Below are 21,177 nucleotides of genomic sequence, written 5' to 3'. Positions count from 1 at the left end.
CAAAGTGGTAGGATTAAGGTGTGAGCAACTGTGCCCAGCCTCACTTTCTTATTGTTGACATTTAAGCATTCCTTTGTACATTATGGATAACTATCATTTATCTTTTATTTCTTTTTCAAATATGTTCTTTTAGTATGTGGCTTGTCATCTCATTCTCTAACAGTGGGGTTTGTAGAGCAGATAATTTTTTTTTCCAAATTATCTATAATAAAGTCTAAGATATCAATTATTTCTTTCTCAGATTGTGCCTTTTTTTTGCAAATAAAACCTCATTTTCATACCAAAGGTCATCTAGGTTTTCTCTTATGTTATCTTCTAAGAGTTTACCCTGCACTTTTATGTGTCATTTATTAGTCTGATGAATTAACAGAGCTACCTTTTACTATAATATGTTATTAGTTAATGAAGTTAAGTACACACTATTTTTGAGTAAAGCAAAATCAAACAGTTGCTTTACTTACTTTCAATGAATAACTATTTGATTATGAAAATAACTCTTATGAGGTAATAATCACCTTACTGTAGTTACAGTTTTTAGAAAAAAGAAAAAGGTTTTTCCGTTCCAAGATGGCTGAATAGGAATAGCTCCAGTCTGCAGCTCCCAGTGTGATCAGTGCAGAAGATGGGTAATTTCTTCATTTCCAACTGAGGCACCTGGTTCACCTCACTGAGGCTGACTGGACAGTGGGTGCAGCCCACGGAGGGTGAGCCAAAGTTTCACAGGGCATCACCTCACCCAGGAAGTGTGCAAGGGGTTGGGGGATTTCCATTTCCTAACAAGGGAAGCCATAACATACTGTACCTGGAAAAATGGGACACTCCTACCCAAATACTGTGTTTTTCCCATAGTCTTAGCAACTGGCAGATCAGGAGATTTTCTCCCACTCCTGGTTTGGTGGATCACAGGCCCATGGAGCCTTGCTCACTGCTAGTGCAGCAGTCTGAGATTGACCTGTGAGGCTGCAACCTGCCTAGGGGAGGGGCGTCTGCCATTGCTGAGGCTTGAACAGGTAAACAAAGTGGCTGGGAAGCTTGAACTGGGCGGAGTTCACCACAGCTCAGCAAGGCCTGCTGCCTCTATAGACTCCACCTCTGTGGGCAAGTCATAGCTGAACAAAAGGCAACAGAAATTTCTGCAGACTTAAACATCCCTGTCTGATAGCACCAAAGAGAGCAGTGGTTCTATCAGCACAGCATTTGAGCTCTGAGAATGAACAGACTGCCTCTTCAAATGGGTCCCTGACCCACATGTAGCCTAACTGGGAGACATCTCCCAGTAGAGACTGACAGACACTTCAGACAGGTGGGTGCCCCTCTGGGACAAAACTTCCAGAGGAAGAATCAGGCAGCAATATTTGCTGTTCTGCAATATTTGCTGTTCTACAATATTTGCTGTTCTGCAGCCTCCGCTGGTGATACCCAGGCAAACAGCGTCTGGAGTGGACCTCCAGCGAACTCCAACAGACCTGCAGCTGAGGGTCCTGACTGTTAGAAGGAAAACTAACAAACAAAAAAGAATAGCATCAACATCAACAAAAAAAGACATCTACACCAAAACCCCATCTGTAGGTCACCAACATCAAAGACCAAAGGTAGATAAAACCACAAAGATGGCTTTATCTAAAGATAAAGATAGAAAAGAGCAGCAAAGTTGAAAATTCTAAACCAGAGTGCCTCTTCTCCTACAAAGGATCACAACTTCTCACTAGCAATGGAACAGAGCTGACTGGAGAATGACTTTGATGAGCTGACACAAGTAGACTTCAGAAGGTCGATAATAATAAACCTCAAAGCTAAAGGAGCATGTTCAAACCCATTGGAAGGAAACTTGAAGAAAGGTTGAAAAAAGGTTAGATGAATGCCTAACTAGAATAAACGGTGTAGAGAAGACTTTAAATGACCTGATGGAGCTGAAAACCATGGCACAAGAACTTCGTGACGTGCACAAGCTTCAATAGCCGATTCAATCAAATGGAAGAAAGAGGATCAGTGATTGAAGATCAAATTAATGAAATAAAGTGAGAAGACAAGTTTAGAGAAAAAAGAGTAAAAAGAAACGAACAAAGCCTCCCAGAAATATGGGACTATGTGAAAAGACCAAATCTACGTTTGATTGGTGTATCTGAAAGTGATGGAGAAGATGGATCCAAGTTGGAAAACACCCTTCACAATATTACACAGGAGAACTTCCCCAACCTAGCGAGGCAAGCCAACATTCAAATTCAGGAAATACATAGACCACCACAAAGGTACTCCTTGAGAAGAGCAACCCCAAGACACATAATTGTCAGATTCACTGTAGTTGAAATGAAGGAAAAAATGTTACAGGCAACCAGAGAGAAAGGTTGGGTTACCCACAAAGTGAAGCCCATCAGACAAACAGCAGATGGCTCTGCAGAAAACCTATAAGCCAGAAGAGAGGGGCCAATATTCAACATTCTTAGAGAAAAGAATTTTCAACCCAGAATTTCATATCCAGCCAAACAAAGTTTCATAACGGAAGGAGAAATAAAATCCTTTACAGACCAGCAAATGCTGAGAGATTTTGTCACCACCAGGCCTGCCTTACAAGAGCTCATGAAGGAAACACTAAACATGGAAAGGGACAACCAGTACCAGCCACTGCAAAAACATGCCAAAGAGTAAAGACCATGGATGCTATGCAGAAACTGCATCAATTAATGGGAAAAATAACCAGCTAGCATCATAATGACAGGATCAAATTCACACATCACAATATTAACCTTAAATGTAAATGGATAAAATGCCCCAATTAAAAGACACAGACTGGCAAATTGGATAAAGAGTCAAGACCCATCAATGTGCTGTATGCAAGAGACCCATCTCACATGCAGAGACACACATAGGATTAAAATAAAGGTATAGAAGATGATCTACCAAACAAATGGAAAGCAAAAAAAAAGCAAAGGTTGCAGTCCTAGTCTCTGATAAAACAGACTTTAAACCAACAAAGACCAAAACAGACAAAGAAGGCCATTGCATAATGGTAAAGGGATCAATTCAAGAAGAAGAGCTAACTATCCTAAATATATATGCAACCAGTATGGGAGCACCCAGATTCATAAAGCAAGTCCTTAGAGACCTACAACCAGACTTAGACTCCCATACAATAATAATGAGATACTTTAACACCACATTATAAATATTAGACACATTAACGAGACAGGTTAACAAGGATATCCAGGACTTGAACTCAGCTCTGCACCAAGGGTACCTAAGAGACATCTACAGAACTCTCCACCCCAAATCAACAGAATATACATTCTTCTCAGCACAACATTGCACTTATTCTAAAATTGACCACATAATTCAAAGTAAAGCACTCATCAGCAAGTGTAAAAATAACAGAAATCACAACAAACTGTCTCTAGACCACAATGCAATCAAATTAGAATTCAGAATTAAGAAACTTACTCAAAGCCGCACAACTACATGGAAACTGAACCACCTGCTCCTGAATGACTACTGGGTAAATAATGAAATGAAGACAGAAATTGGATTGAAACCAATGAGAACAAAGACACAACACACCAGAATCTTTGGCACACATTTAAAGCAGTGAGTAGAGGGAAATTTATAGCACTAAATGCCCACAAGAGAAAGCTAGAAAGATCTAAAATCAACACCCTAACATGATAATTAAAAGAACTAGAGAAGCAAGAGCAAACAACCTCAAAAACTAGCAGAAGGCAAGAAATAGCTAAGATCAGAGCAGAACTGAAGGACATAGAGACACAAAAAACCTTCAAAAAATAAAGAAACCCAGAATCTGTTTTTTTGAAAAGATCAACAAAATTGATAGACTGCTAGCAAGATGAAAAAAGAATAAAAGAGAGAAGAATCAAATAGACACAATAAAAAATGATAAAGGGGTTACCACCACTGACCCCACAGAAATGCAAACTACCATCTGAGAATACTATAAACACCTCTACGCAAATAACTAGAAAATCTAGAAGAAATGGATAAATTCCTGGACATGTACATTCTCCCAAGACTAAACTAGGAAGAAGTTGAATGTCTAAATAGACCGGTAACAGGCTCTGAAATTGAGGCAATAATTAAGAGCCTACCAACCAAAAAGTCCAAGATCAGATGAATTTACAGCCAAATTCTACCAGAGGTACAAGCAGGAGCTGGTACCATTCCTTCTGAAACTCTTCCAATTGATAGAAAAAGAGAGAATCCTCCCTAACTCATTTTATGAGGCCAGCATTATCCTGATATCAAAGCCTGGCAGAGACACAACAACAAAAAAAGAGAATTTTAGACCAATATCCCTTATGACATCGAAGCAAAAATCTTCAATAAAATACTGGCAAACCAAATCCAACAGCACATCAAAAAGCTTATCCACCATGATCAAGTCAGCTTCATTCCTGGGATGCAAGGCAGGTTCAAAATAGGCAAATCAATAAACATAATCCATCACATAAACAGAACCAATGTCAAAAACCACATAATTATCTCAATAGATGCAGAAAAGGCCTTGATAAGACATTCAACAGCCCTTCATGCTAAAATCTCTCAATAAACTAGGTCTTGATGAAACAAATCTCGAAATAATAAGAATTATTTATGACAAACCCACAACCAATATCATACTGAATGGGCAAAAACTGGAAGCATTCCCTTTGAAAACCGGCACAAGACAAGGATACCTTCTCTCACCACTCCTATTCAACATAGTGTTGGAAGTTCTGGCCAGGGCAATCAGGCATGGGAAAGAAATAAAGATACTCAATTAGGAAAAGAGCAAATCAAATTGTCCTGTTTGCAGATGACACGATATATTTAGAAAACCCCATCGTCTCAGCTCAAAATCTCTTTGAGCTGATAAGCAACTTCAGCAAAATCTCAGGATACAAAATCAGTGTGCAAAAATCACAAGCTTTCCTATACACCAATAACAGACAAACAGAGAGCCAGCTCATTAGTTAACTCCCATTCACAATTGCTACACAGAGAATAAAATACCCAGGAATCCAACTTACAAGGGATGTGAAGGACTTCTCCAAGGACAACCAGAAACCACTGCTCAACAAAATAAAAGAGGCCACAAACAAATAGAACAGCATTCCATCCTCATGGATAGGAAGAATCAATATCATGAAAATGGCCATACTGCCCAAGTAATTTATAGATTTAATGCCATCTCCATCAAGCTACCAATGACTTTCTTCACAGAATTGGAAAAAACTACTGTAAAGTTCATATGGAACCAAAAAAGAGCCTGCATTGCCAAGACAGTCCTAAGCAAAAAGAACAAAGCTGGAAGCATCATGCTACCTGACTTCAAATAACACTACAAGGCTATGGTAACCAAAACAGCATGGTACTGGTAACAAAACAGATATATACACAAATGGAACAGAACAGAAGCCTCAGAAATAACATCTCACATCTACAACCATCTGATCTTTGACAAAGCTGACAGAAACAAGAAATGGGGAAAGGTTTAATAAATGGTGCTGGGAAAACTGGCTAGCCATATGTAGAAAGCTGAAACTGGATTCCTTCCTTACACCTTATACAAAAATTAATTCATGATGGATTAAAGACTTAAATGTTAGACCTAAAACCATAAAAACCCTAGAAGAAAACCTAGGCGATACCATTCAGGACATAGGCATGGGTAAGGACTTCATGACTAAAACACCAAAAGCAATGGCAACAAAAGCCAAAATAGAAAAAATGGGATCTAATTAAACTAAAGAACTTCTGCATGGCAAAAGAAACTACCATCAGTGTGAAAAGGCAACCTACAGAATGGGAGAAAATTTTTACAACCTACTCATCTGACAAAGGGCCAATATCCAGAATCTACAAAGAACTTAAACAAATTTACAAGAAAAAAAAAAAACCATCAAAAAATGGTCAAAGGATATGAACAGACACTTCTCAAAAGAAGACATTTATGCAGCCAACAGACACATGAAAAAAATGCTCATCAACACTGGTCATCAGAGAAATGCAAATCAAAACCGCAATGAGATACCATCTCACTCCAGTAAGAATGGCCATCATTAAAAAGTCAGGTAACAACAGATGGTGGTGAGGATGCAGAGAAATAGGAATGCTTTTACAGTGTTGGTGGGAGTGTAAATTAGTTCAACCATTGTGGAAGACAGTGTGGTGATTCCTCAAGGATCTAGAACTAGAAATACCATTTGACCTAATGATCCCATTACTGGGTATGTACCCAAAGTATTATAAATCATGGTACAATAAAGACACATGCACACTTATGTTTATTGTGGCACTATTCACAATAGCAAAGACTTGGAACCAATCCAAATGTCCATCGATGATAGACTGCATTAAGAAAATATGGCACATATACACCATGGAATACTATGCAGCCATAAAACAGGATGAGTTCATGTCCTTTGCAGGGACATGGATGAAGCTGGAAACCATCATTCTCAGCAAACTATAACAAGGACAGAAAACCAGACATCACGTGTTCTCACTCATAGGTGGGAATTGAACAATGAGAACACTTGGACACAGGGCGGGGAACATCATGCACCAGGGCCTGTCAGGGGGTGCGGGGCTAGGAGAGGGATAGCTTTAGGAGAAATACCTAATGTAAATCACGAGATGATGGGTGCAGCAAACCAACATGGCACACGTGTACCTATGTAACAAACCTGCATGTTGTGCACATGTACCCTAGATCTTAAAGTATAATAATAATAATAATAAAAAGATGAAAGAAAAAGAAAATAATAATCCTGGAAACGGCAAGTAAAATTTCTGGTAAGATAATAAAAGAAATAAAATTCATAAATATCTCAAATGTTTAGTCTGTGTATAAGTGTGCATGTAACTGTGTGTGAATCAAAATAACTAACAGAAGTAGACAATTTTATTTTTTCAATAGGAAGCCCTGAGTCAGATCCTCATTCTTTTTTCCCCTGAGAAGTGCTTATAATTTGCTTCTCTTCTCTTGCCTGCTTGCTATGTAACTTAAGACTGATGCCTCCCTGTGGGAAACAAAACTCGATCAGAAAACAGGCTGCATCTCCTCCTAAAGAAATTGTGCTTAATGACTGCTGATGTTGGCTCTGTCATAATGGAAATGTATAATTAATGCCTTTGCTTCAATAGTTTTGGAAATAGAGCCACCTGAAACTGATTAAAAAAAAAAAAAAAGATTTAACATTGAACCCTCTCTCTGTCTAACAATTAATGCACTAGATTATAGGAACTGAAGTTTAGTAAAATGGAATGATTGAATTTTCAATACTTGAGTTGATTATTGTGCCTATAGTTGAAATACTGAAAAATAGAAATCTGCCATCTAAAATCAAAGAGAATGAAGAGCCAGTTCTATGAGGGGTAAGATCCTTTTGTAAGTCTGGAAAATCAAGCTATTTATATAGTTTTTCTCTCAGTGTTTTGGTTTTAATACATTTTTAATTTAAGACTTGCATTTGCTTATGATATAAAGTTCTAAAATGTATTTTTAAAATGTATGATGACCTCAAAATATTTCCAATTAACATTTTTTTCTTGTTTTTGAATTCACAGTAGAGGCTGAACATCTGGTAACATGATTCAAATGTCCTCCATCTTCTCACCCTTGAGATTTAATTTGACTATCTGCTATTTATATTTTGATTCAAATTTCAAAATGCCTACTTTATTCTACTGCAATATGTGCTAGGGGATTTCAAATGGATGAATTCAATGTATCCTTTAAGATAGATAGTTCCCCCAATCCTCAAAATATTACTGCTAGGTAGAGCAATATTTATCAAAGGAAAATAAAATCTGCAATAGGAAAATGACTTTATCAATCCAACATTGTTATATTTTATAGACAAATGTAATCCAATAAAATATTAATATTTAAAACAAGAATATTACTTTAATAACTACAGTAACCAGGATGACAATTAGCTGAAAAATAAAAGTAAGTATTTTGATAGGAAATATTCAGAAAAAAATTATTAATTATATCTTTTCTTAACTGATATAAATTGAGAATTTTATTTGAAATTCTCACCAGACTCTGCACCCGGAAGGCATTGCCAGTTTTTCTGATTTTATAACCTAGATATTCTCCTTCTCACTAAGTCATCTTAGATAATTTATATGTAACTTTTCACAGTGGGGTGCTTGCAGTGGCTAATATCAGTGTTTGTGATCCTACTGAAATTTTGTGAGCCAGTGAATGTCATGTTTGTAGCTTGAATCACCAGTGGTTAAGAACATTTGCACCATAGAAACTGACCAACACTACAAGTCAAGGTCTTTTTTTTTTTTTTTTCCCCAAACATACTTGTTAAACATATATCACACATATATCAAAGATAGAGCACACAAATCACTAAACTTTAGTTTTTGTATTTGCAAAATATGGGTAATCATTGCACCTGCCTTTAATTTTTTGTAAATTGATATTTTGTAAATTGATATTTTGAAATATGTTGAATGGTAGATGATGTAAAGTGAGCTCTAAATAAATGTGATTATCTAGTAATACTAAAATATCCATGTTAAAACCATTAAAGCTAGATCTGATACATTCTATAAGTATTCATTGAATGCCTCATAGTGCTAAGTCCTATTTTAGACAGTTGGCTTATATTAGTTAATGAAACAGACTCCTAGCCTCCTAGAGTCTGCAATCAAACTAAGCAAAGCAATATACCTGAGAAATTATTACATAATTTAATAGTTTCGAAGTGTCCCCACTGTTAAAAGAAAAGGAGAATAAAACAATGAGATGGTAAGGAGAGAAATTTTACATAGGGTGATAAGAAGTAGACATCGTGTGAGGATTCCACAAATGAGTTGTGACAAAAATATACAAATATCATGATAAATATTTTACTAGTTTTTCTAAAGGCATAAAAAGATTTATTGAACAGATCTATTCTGACACTACATCGAACTCCATTTCTTCCAATCTGTGTGTGTGTGTGTTTGTGTGTGTGTGTGTGTGTGTGTGTGTGTGACGTTATCTCCCTCTGTCCCTCAGACTGGAGTGCAGTGGCCCGATCTCGGCTCACTGCAACCTCTGTCTCCCAGGTTCAAGCGATTCTCCTGCCTCAGCCTCCCTAGTAGCTGGGATTACAGGCCTGTGCCACAGCACCTGGCTAATTTTTGTACTTTTAGTAGAGACGGGGTTTCACCATGTTGGTTGGCTATGCTGGTCTCCAACTCCTGACCCCTGGCGATCCGTCTGCCTCGGCCTCTGTATATGCTGGGATTACAGCCGTGAGCCTCCACACCCAGCCCATTTCTTCCAATATGATTATTTTCTTCACCAGTGGATATTAATAAAACGCTTGAAAAATCTGAACACTCAATCTTGAACACCCGGTACTAAAGCATTTTAGTGGAATTTGAATTAAGTAGAATTTGAATGCAATATTAAATAATCTAAATAATATAAAAAGCATTAGTTACCAGTGAATATCGTGGATACAGAATATTTGTGGCTTACCAATAGGGAGCGCTCACTGGTAATAAAATAAATTTCTGGAAGCCAAATTAGAGGTCTAGGGAATTAAGGTGTAAAGATCCTGAGGGACTTGTCGCTATCTCCTTTCTAATTAACTATTCCCATTTTACTGTAAGCTGCCATGCAACCGATTAAACTTACAGCAGTAGAAACTGTTATCACAGCTGAAAATTCTCAGGAAGGAATACTCTTCTCTCCTTTTCTTCTCAGCCAAGAAAGGATATGGCTTCTCATTTTTCTTGATATCAAGTAATAGCTTAATTTTTTTTTTAACACAGTGCAGGTTTGGAATATGGAGTTGCAAGGAGAAAGAAAGATTGAGCAAGAAAGAAGAAAGCTAAAAGAAAAATACCATGTAAAAATAATTTTAGAATTTCTATCACTTTTCGATGAAAGTAATTAGTACTTATTTTCTAATAAAGTTAGTAAGTTATATAAAAATGATAATTCTAGAGCATATAAAAGTAATAACATATTTTAAAATCCATTATAAAAAACTATTTATTATAATAATAGAGTGGCTTTCTGGTTATATACAATGGACCTTTGCTTCTTCTCTACATCGAAATCATAGAAATCAAAAATGAGGCTTTAAAAACATTTTCTTTTTTCTACATATTTAGTAAATACTGTTTTACTGTAATATATTCTTAAGTATCTGAGTATTGCTTAACAGAACATCCTTTATCATCATGGTAGAGCATTTTGTATAGTGAAATGTGCATATAAATAAAGCTATGAATTAAAATACAATTTCATGTCCTATAATAGAAAAACTATTTCAGTGACTATGAGGAATAGACATGACTTTGCTTCACCTGGTTTTGAAATACCAGAATAAAAAAAGGAACTTAAACAAATATTCTCTTTATATGTATTACTGTGAAAACATAGCATATCACTGGCTCTTCAAACGTTTGATTTCTTTAAAAATAAAATTACACCTTAATTAAATTTTATTTCAATATATTAAATTGTTTTATATAATACATGTAATACAAATATGTATTTTTATTTTATGCATTTATGCAGATATTTGTGTATTGTTATAGTATATTTATTAAACTGTCTCATATAAATGCATATTTTCCCCTTAGTGAGAAAAATATAATAGAAATAGAAATGTAGAAGATTAGGAAAGAAAAGTAAAAAACAAACAGAATAAAAATGTGTTGTGAGTTATAAGGCTCTGATAGGTTTCCCTTTACCAGCCACAGGTGGTTTAGATGGCTTACAATCTAACTCCCTAAATGTAAATTGTTTACAAATACTTCTACTCTGGAGCAGTATGTACATTGTAACACAAAAAATATAAACTACAAGTTTGAGATAAAGATTTAATGTAAATAATTTATAATATTTTATTAATGGTTTTCATATGTGATTAATTAACTATGCACATTAGTCTACTGACAGACAGAATAGTGACATGATAGAGAGCAGAGACACTGGGTCAGGCCCAACTGCCTGGGTAGAAATTCCACTTCCTTGTTGTATGTACTTCCTGTGTTACAATGTTGTCTGTGTCTTAATCCCTTTTTATAAAATGGCAATAATAATGTTACCAACCTCCTAGAAATATTTAAATGATTAAATGAAAGAATTTTAACAGCACTTAGAAGACATGTTAGTAGTGGTCAGAACTTGTGAGTTGTAATTTAATCTTTTGTGATTCAGAGAATCAGGGATGCTAATTTGAAATTATTTTAACTTTTGGTCATATTTATTTTCCCTGAACAAAAAGCTATCTCTTAGTAATATATAAGTCCACATAAGAAAACTAGATCATGTCTGCACTTAAAAAATAAGATTCTCATCTTGTAATCCCATGCAAATTACTTACTATAATTCAACTACTCATTAGCTCTCTTTTCTGATATTGTAAATTATTCTTGCAGACTAGTCTAAAAGCATTATGATTTGTACATATTAAGCAAATGAGCTCAAAATCCATCAAAAATATGTCAAAAAAATTAAATAACTTGGAAAATGTTGCCTCCATGCTTTTAAATAATGCATCCATGTGTGAGTTTTTATGAGTTTTAGTTTTCTAGGGCAGCGGTAACAAAGTACCACAAACTGGATAACTTAACAGAAATGTATTGTCTCAGTTCTGGAGGGTAGGAGTCCGAAATTAAAATGTCATCAGTGTTACTTCCTTCTGGGAGCTGTAGGGGAACATCTCTTCCATGCCTCTCACAGCTTCTGGTACCTTCAGGCATTCCTTGGCTCGTAGATGGTGTTCTCCCTGTCTTCACATCGTCTCTCTGTGTGTATCAGTCTCCTGTTCAAAGTGTACCTTTTTATAAAGACATGCTCATATTGGATTACAGTCAACTCTAATAGCATCAAATTACCCTAATCATCTGCAAAAATCTTATTTCCAGATCAGATCACATTTACAGGTACTGCGGGTTAGGATGTTAATAACTTTTGAGGGACACAATTCAACTGTGGCAGGACGAGCCGCAGACAAAACCTCTCAGACACCGAGTTGTAGAAGGAAAGGCTTTATTCAGCTGGGAGCATCGGCAAGCTACTGCCTTAAAATCTGAGCTCTCCAAGTGCACAATTTCTGTTCTTTTTAAGGACTCACAACACTAAAGATTTCACATGAAAGCATCGTGATTGATTTGAGCAAGCAGGGGGTACGTGGCAGCGGCTGCATGCACTAGTGGTCACAGAGAAACAGAACAGGGCGGGGAGTTTCACAGTGTTCTTCCATACAATGTCTGGGATCTATGAATAACATCGGTTTCTAAGTTATGAGTTGATTTTTAACTACTGGGGTTAGGCCAGGAAGACCTAGGCCTAGTTTTGGGCCTGGCGCCGGACTGCCTGTCTTTGGTTTTACTTCCTTATTTTTTTCTTAAAACAGGTACTGAGTATAAAACAATATAAAACAATATGAGAGGGTCTCTTTCTTTCCTCACAACAACCCGCAATATGTAATATACTTTATTGTCTGTGGCAACAAAATAGTATTCCAATGAAAATGTGCTCAAATACACTCTAAATAACACAGGGTAAAAAGAAAACTAGTTTCTCCCTTAAGGTATTATTTCACTTATGTTTTAAAGTATCATTTTACATTGAAAGAACAGAATAATTGTGTCTTTTCTTTAAAATTCACTAGAAAAAATATGAATGAGAGCCACTCATCATAAAGAAGGTCAGCAAATTTGGAAATTGTCTTTGCATGAAGGGAAAGTGTACAAAATACACATAAGGTGAGTTTTATCCTTAATGAAAACAGGTATAATTGAACATTTCAAATAATAATATTTGTAGATGTTTTGCCTGAGTTCTTGTCAAACATGGTTTGTAGATCATCATTTCTACCTTCTTTTTTTTTTTTTTTTTTTTTTTTTTTGAGCAATAAAGCTTTTTAATCACCTTACTGCAGGCAGATTGAGTCCGAAAAAGGAGTCAGCAAAGGGAGATGGGGTGGGGCAATTTTATACAATTTGGATAGGTAGTAGAAAATTACAGTTAAAGGGGGTTTTCTCTTATGCACAGGAGTGGGGGTCACAAGGTGCTCAGTGGGGAGCTCCTGAAACTCATTGTCCAGAAGAAGAAATGTCACACTTTCAATCGATCAGTTAGGGTGGGGCAAGAACAAATCACAATGGTGGAATGTCATCAGTTAAGGCAGGAACTGGCTATTTTCACTTCTTTTGTGGTTCTTCAGTTGATTCAGGTCATCTGGATGTATATGTGCAGGTCACAGGGGATACAATGGCTTGGCTTCGGCTCAGACGCCTGGCATTCCTGTCTTCTTCTATTATTAAGAAAAACAAAACAAAATAGTGGTGAAGTATTGGAGCAGTTAAAATTTTGGGGGGTGGTAGGGAGAGACAATGGGCAATGTTTCTCAGGGTTGCTTCAAGCAGGATTAGGGGCGGCGTGGGAACCTAGAGTGGGAGAGACTAAACTGCAGAAAGATTTTGGTGTAAAGGATGATATTGTGGGGTTGCTAGAAGGAGCATTTGTCCTATAGAATGATTGGTGATGCCTGGATGCGGTTTTATATGAATTGAGAAACTGAATGGAAGACACAAGGTCTGAATAAGAGAAGGAGAAAAACAGCTATTAAAGGACTAAGAATTGGGAGTATGACTAATATAAGGCTTTAGATCAGGACCTTAGGGACAGTAGAATATTCAGTTTGCTAATTTGTTCATTGTATCCTTCTTTGTATTTATAATACTTTGTTATATTTGGGTTTTGTTTACTTTCCGCAAGCCTATTAATACCTTTGAACAAAATTATAATAGTTAACTCGATTAACATTAGACAATATGATTCCAATTACACTCAGACTAAGTAAGAATCCCATAGGCAATCAGTATATTTTCTAGATTAAAAGTACACTAGAAGTTCTGATAGTTTTTTCTCAATGAATTGTATCTCCAAGGATAAAGATATCACATTTTGGACTCTGAGACCAAAATTAAAGAGGAATTTCATAGGTTACATTCATACACACGCAATTGTACAAATGTGGAAGTATAAGGCAACCAGTAGAAATGTAGGTTTTCTCGTAGCATCATAAGCAGCTACAGTGTTTTTTAGGGACTATGCATTACATAAACCACCGAAACATTCAGGATGAGTAAAATAAATCAACTAAGTGTTTTGAACTCTGTACTAATCCTAAATTAGCACACCTGCACACATATAGTTCTTTAACCTCTTTTCATAAAAGTTTTTATTTGCTAATCTAGACTGAATATGAGTCCTTCTAACATATCTCTTCAGGCACACAGCATGCAGGAATTCCTTTGAGATTCACTATGTGCAGTAAACAGATTCCCCCACGTTCACTTGCCTCACAAACAGCTATTTTTAATCATCTCCTTAGTTTTAAGGCACTGGGGGAATAATTATTTTAACTGTTTTGTTTTCTCTGATGAATGCAGATTTAAAGCCAGAGCTCTTTTCATGCCTGTGTACATAATGATATTCTGAAATGATACACAACTCAGTGAAAAGTAATGAAAAATAATTATGGTCTCTTCACTTAATATGTTGATATGTTGAACAAATTTAAAATCATAGTTCAATAAGTCACAAAATATGAAAGTACCATACCAGAAATCCTGTCAGTAATCTTAATATATGGGTCCTATAACGATATATATATATATCATGTGATATATATGATTGATATATATATATAACATATACCTCAAAGCCATGGGACACGGGAAACATGAGAAGGAAGCATTATGGTTCATTTATCATTTATACTGCATGTAAGGTTAAGACCCCTAGCTTTCTTATGATGGTTCCACTTGAGTGGTGTAGAAATAAATGTATCTCAGTACTCCTTTGCCTTCACAGTTATGCATTATACTGTAACAGATTTTCCAGCAAAAGACACTTTTCACACAGGCAGAAATGAAATATTTGGGCTGTAACAATTCAGTGCCTCCTTTATAGTACGTTTCCTTAATATATGCACAGTATGCAGGTGATAATTTATATAATATCAAAACAATTCATATGTTTTCAGAGGCCCTTCTGGTCATATTAACATTTGTAGAAACACAAAACAACTTCAATAGATACATCAAACAAAAGTCAGGGAGTATTTAGTATGATTTCTAGATTTGTCAATTATTATATATGGTTAGCAATGATTCGGAGGCCTTAAATGTGGTCAGATAAAGCATATGAAACAAACAAGTGTTTTTTGTTTTATTTTGTTTTGTTTTGAGAACTGCTGCTAGAAAACAGTTTGAATTGTTTCCATTTTTGATATATGGGCTGATTTCTTCTGTTTTCCCCAAGGAGTATTTTCCACAAAAGCCCCAGGAGTCATGGGGAATCCTTGCACAGAATGCATACGTCAGGTTGCTAAGGGGACTTTCCTCCTTCATATTCCCCTGAGAAAGGGATACCTCACACTAAAACTTATTAGGATGTTTGCTATACTAGGTGCATGTCCATTAAATACGTAATCTCTTCATATATACGTTATACTTTCCATTCAATTCATGGGAAATAGGTGTGTAAATGTCATTTCTAATGTCACCATGGGAGTTATAGGACTAATTCCTCTTTAATTATCTGTAATATATACCTTATTTAAAATTATTAATGAGATCAGAAAAAAATATATACAACTTGGAAAAAATGACCTTTCATTAGTACAGTCCTCTAACAACTGCCAGAGATGTTTTTATTTGGTTACATCTAGGAGATCTAGGGGTGGAGGAAATCTTAAATGTTTTAAGTATACTATAAAGGCATTACTATAACACATCTATGCAGGAAAGCATGGATGGTTCATTGAACCAAGATCTAGTTCAATGTGTTGATCTTACCGATATGGCAGCAAAAGAGATTCCTTTATTTGACAGGTACAAATCACCTAATTTTTAAATGTTTGACAATTGTACATAATCAAATTTTCATTAAATTTTACAAATTTAATGTTTGACAATTGTACATAATACAAAGAATGTTGGCAGTATCTCGGTATCTTTAAGCTGTACTAAGCTCATGAACTGTTGCGCAAATACTTTTAAATATAGTGTATGTTTGGCTATTTCAAAGACTTAATTCACTGCATCTTTACATTTTTCTCCTTCTTTATATTTAATGAAATAAATACAGATTTTATTAAGAAATATCACCTGAGTGCAACATACCTTCCATAATGTCAGTACACTCAATACAACTCAGTCTTTTGATAATATTTAAACGTTTCCAGTTAATTGCAGGTAATAGACTTTTTCAGAGCTCTCTGAAACTAGAAAGAAATGTCTGATAAATTTACATTCATTTGAATGCTAAAGTATGATATATAAAAACATGTAGCCTTTTAGCTCAAATGCTACCTAATAAAGTTTATTCCCTTAAATAAACTTTATTTAAGGGGCATACTTCAGGTAGTTGTTTCAATGAAAAATGTGTCAGATGAATTGACACAAATGTATTTATTTAACTGACTTGGATTTTTTTATGTCAATCCATTACTCTATTATTTTTTAATACACCAAAGTGTATCATTTGATGTAAACTTACAGTTTATTAGGTACTTAAAAATCACTAATTTCCCTAAAAGTGAGTTAGAATATATTAAATATTATGGGCAACATTAAAAATACATACAGTAGTGGCTAATAGGTATTTCCTCCACATCAATTTATTAAAGTGTATATTTATGTAAACATTAGGAGCTTTTGACATGTATGTTTTATTTCAAAAATATTTTAAAATTTGATATAATACCATTTTAAAAAAAAGTATTTCTCTTCAAATTTGTCCAGGTCATCCTCATATTAACCTCTTAAAGTAAGTATACACTCTCCTGTCTAGCCATCCTGACTTGTATCTTGTCCCCCACTTCCTTTAGTGCATCTTCATTAATTCAAATCCATTCTTTTTTTTTTTTTTTTTTTTTTTTTTAGGACTGATATGGCCCTGGCATCATGAGCTTTCATTCTGGTATCTTTGTGACTTTTTTCAATCTATAAGGACTTAAAATTCCTTATAGAAAAGAGATTAAGCTTTTTGGTATTTCTTGGGAAACTGGCCAAGAGGGGATTGATAATCTTTCACATAGTTTTCAGATTCCTCTTAAAATCTTTTCGAAGTTTCAAATGTCACACAATTGAGCATGAATTATTGAGTGATAAACATCATTTTATTTGCACCATTTTCTATACTTTTGTTTAATTCCCAAGACATCTAAGCCTTTTCCCAATGCTATGACTTTTCCTTATCAATCACAATGCTAATGTGACTTGTTTGCAATAGTTTTCAGTAAGGCTGTTTTGCCCATTGCCTAAAGATGCCCCAACAGGTTCCTGACACTGTATCTCTTTTCATTCTTTTCTAATCTTTGTTAGATAGTTCTTGAGCTGTGGAGCTGTGTTAAAGAAAAATTATATGGGGAAGTTAAACAGATAGGGAAGATCTTATTATAAACTATTGAAATAAGGGTCAGGATAACTCAGTTCCATTGAAACAAACGGTGTAGTGAACGCGTGGGAAAATCGTGGAGAATGTTAGTGAGGAGGTTGGTCAAGGTGATTATGCCATCTGTGTTTACTAATTGGTGCCTAGCATAGTTAGGCTTCTAGCCTTCCACAGAGACTGGGAGAGAGAGAGGAATTATCTTTTTAAATGATTCCATTTCAAAGGGTTGGCTTCCAGGTTCTTGAGAAAAACATTTTTGGGGTTGTGAAACTGGCCAGAGGCTGAGAGAAGATTTACATCTCAAAGGCAGACAAAGAATTTACAATGTCAAGTTTTCTACAGTAAATGCCCTAAGAAAAAGGAATGTCAGGGTCCTATAGTTAGGAAGAAAGCTGTTTAAACTTTAGTCAAGCTGAAGCAAAAACTTAAGGCAGTCTTGATCAGATTCCATAATGAATTATTTCATGATTGCAGAAGCATCCCTCCAAAATAGGTGAACATTCCCCTGTGTTTTCATCCCTATGGGTCCTCTGCCTCATTTTGAGAGTTAGAGAATGGCCAAATTAGGAGTAAACGTTTTAAATAAAAGAAAAAAAATAAATAATGATACCATTTGATCCTATTTGGAACAATCTTAGAGATAATTATGGAGGAATTATTTCTTAAATACCCAGTAGTTCTACTATAATTAAAAACAAAGTATAAAGTTTCTTCAACATTGTCAAATAAAATTTAATGACAAAAAAATTCTGAACAATTTGTTTTTCTTCTTTAGGGAAAAATGTTTATTCTTTAAGAGTATAGTAATTGAGAGGCCATTTTAAAAATCCTAATCTTCTGTGTGTGAGGGATTAAGGAAAGGAAGGAGTTTTAGTCCAGTTATATAGGTCATCAGGAATTAAAATATCAGTGAGAGGACACATTACAGAGAGGAGATTCCACATTCAGTGAAGGTGGAACGAGACATGAAATAAAATAAACATAGGCTACTAGAAGGAAAGTATGTGCATTTTGGCATTAACAGTTCACTTTTTCAGGAAACTGAATTTGGAAAGTGAGAAATCAGTAGATACTGTACTTGGAAACTTAGAGTCTTACTCCCTGTCTCCACAGCAACTAGACCAGTGCCGAATAAATAATGTATATTGAACACTGGTTGATATTTCTTCCCATTAGAATAATACAAGGTTAAATGGCATGGTAAAGACAAATGCTAGTGTACAAGGGATTTGGGGAAAAAACAAAACAAAACGGAACGAAACAGTTTGTATTCCTGAGAAAGAGCGCATAAAAGAGGTGATGATTGTGAGTGTAAAGAGCTTTAATGTTGCTCCTGCACTGGAGTAAGGTACGAATACAGAATAATAATTTTTATGTTTTGAGTGCTGTGCCAAATAAATAAATTATTTAAGTATTACAACAGAACACCATATTACACATTCAAAGATGTGGTAACTTAGGTATGGAAAGACCAAATAACAAGTAGTCACAATGCTGGTGTGATTGTCTTAGTTATCAACAGTTTTAATGAATTTTGGCTATGATGCTAAATATATGGTTTCTTTGAATCTCTACATGTAGATCATTTATCTTGAGGACGAAAGTAAATCTGAATAGCGACAGAACTTGAGACTGAAGTCTTCTCCTTTTCTTTTACATTCTACATCATTAAGTCCCTCATGACCCTATAGTCCAGATATGCAGTCATGCATTGCTTAATGACACAGATATGCTCTGAGAAATTCATTGTGATATGATTTTGCTGTTGCGCAAACACCATAGGGTTTACTTACACAAATCCTGATAGTATCACCTACTACCTACCTAGGCGATGTGGAATACCTTATTGCTCCTAAGCTACAAACCTAAGTAAAACAGAATGTTACTGTTTTAAATACTGTAACTAATTGTAACACAAGGGCATGTGTGTATCTAAACAACTCTAAACATAGAAAATGTATAGGAAAAATATGATACTGTAATCTTAGGGGACCATCATCATATATATGATGTCTGTCATTGACCAAAATGTCACTATACGGTGGATAACTGTATTTAGAATTCAAATCACTTTGCACTACCTCTTCTGCCACCATTCTGTCCAGACCTACCATCACTTCCTACCCAAATTAACTTCTGTGTTCTTCCCTTGCTGTAGAGCCAGCTACATAATTTCTGGGGCCCAGTGCAAAATAAAAATATACATACACAAAAAAAGGTGGGGAAAGCAGTATCAACCTCCCCTGCTAAGCCAGCTTCCAACCAACAAGCCAGTTGAGCCAGCCACATCAGTGAGCTCAGGAAACACCCCCACAATGGCACAGCCAGCACAAATGTTTGTGAGAAATAGTAAATTCTTATTGCTTTACTTTTAAGTTTTGTATATGTGTTTTTATGCAACAATAGATAAGATAGTGGTTTTCCAATTACAACAGCTTTTTTTTTCCCCATGAGTGATTTTTAAAATTCCTTCAAATAAGAGGAATTTTCATTCTCTATTTCTTGAAATTGCATTTTTCTACATTACATTTTTTTCTAACAAGCAACAATCATTTAAAAAATGGTGAGAGGAATTACAGAATAGCTGTGCATGAAATCCCATGGCTTTCTGTTTTGTTCTGTGTCATTTCTACCAGCATGAAGAAAGTTTCACAGCAACTTTAGTAACTTAACCCAAGCTTCTCTCCTTCTTTTGATTTCCCCCAGCTGGGTCTATTGAGAACTGAAATTTAAATTTAATTGTTTCATTATCAATGAGAATTTTCTCAGTCTATTTTAGAAGAACAGGTTTGAGATACAAAATTCTGAGCCTATTTGAGAAATCATTTTCTCACAGGTCCTGTATCTCTTCTAAAGCCAACAATTTGATCAATACTTAAAAGAAAACTTAACAAGGTTTTAAACAGAGTAAAAGTGATTTTACTGAGAACATATTTTTTCTCAGTTTGAAAGAGAATCAATTGGTGACTGTTATGATCAGTCCTAGTAAGAACTCCTCTTTGTTCTTTAATTTCCATGCTAATTGACAGATACAGAGAGTTGGAAGAAGCGTTTTTAAAAACATTACTTCAAATGCTAAAAGAGAGAGTTTTGGGAGATATGATAACATTTTTTAAACTGACTGGAAAACATCAGTTACCTTTTCCTGGAGCATTTAATACTAATTATATTTTCATATTTTAAAATAGTTTATATATATTATAAATATATCTTCCATTCATTTTTAATGTTAATTGTTTTGTCATGATGTTTATATATTTTTCTTTTTAGCTTTGATGGTAATTTCTTAAATCTATAGTTCACAAATTAGTGAATCATTAATATGAAACTAATAAATCTGTTGAAAACACCTTCAGCAAGATGTATGTGCTTTACCTTAGATAAAACTAGTAACTTTAAAATATATAGAAGTAACATATATTTAAAGATAGCTTACTTATATGAAGCAGACATTCTCTTGCCTGTAAGATGCATGTTGTACTAAAGAGTGCAGGGCTAAAGTCAGTAAGTTGGGTGGTGGAGCTATCTGGACTACTATCAAATTATATAACATTTACAAAATCACTTAATCTCTGAATAACAGTTTCCTAATGAAGGTATATATAATCAGTTACTTGGTGATCAGATTAATTGAAAATTTGTTAGAAACTTTTAAAAAATAAATTGAGAGCAAGAATTTTCCTCACATATCTTCTGCTTGAACAGGGAGTTACATTGTAACTATTCCTCTCTCTCAGTGAAGTGGA

Source organism: Chlorocebus sabaeus, chromosome 7, assembly GCF_047675955.1.
Source record: "Chlorocebus sabaeus isolate Y175 chromosome 7, mChlSab1.0.hap1, whole genome shotgun sequence".
In the NCBI taxonomy this organism is placed as follows: Eukaryota; Metazoa; Chordata; class Mammalia; order Primates; family Cercopithecidae; genus Chlorocebus; species Chlorocebus sabaeus.
Note: the sequence above shows the minus strand (reverse complement) of the source record.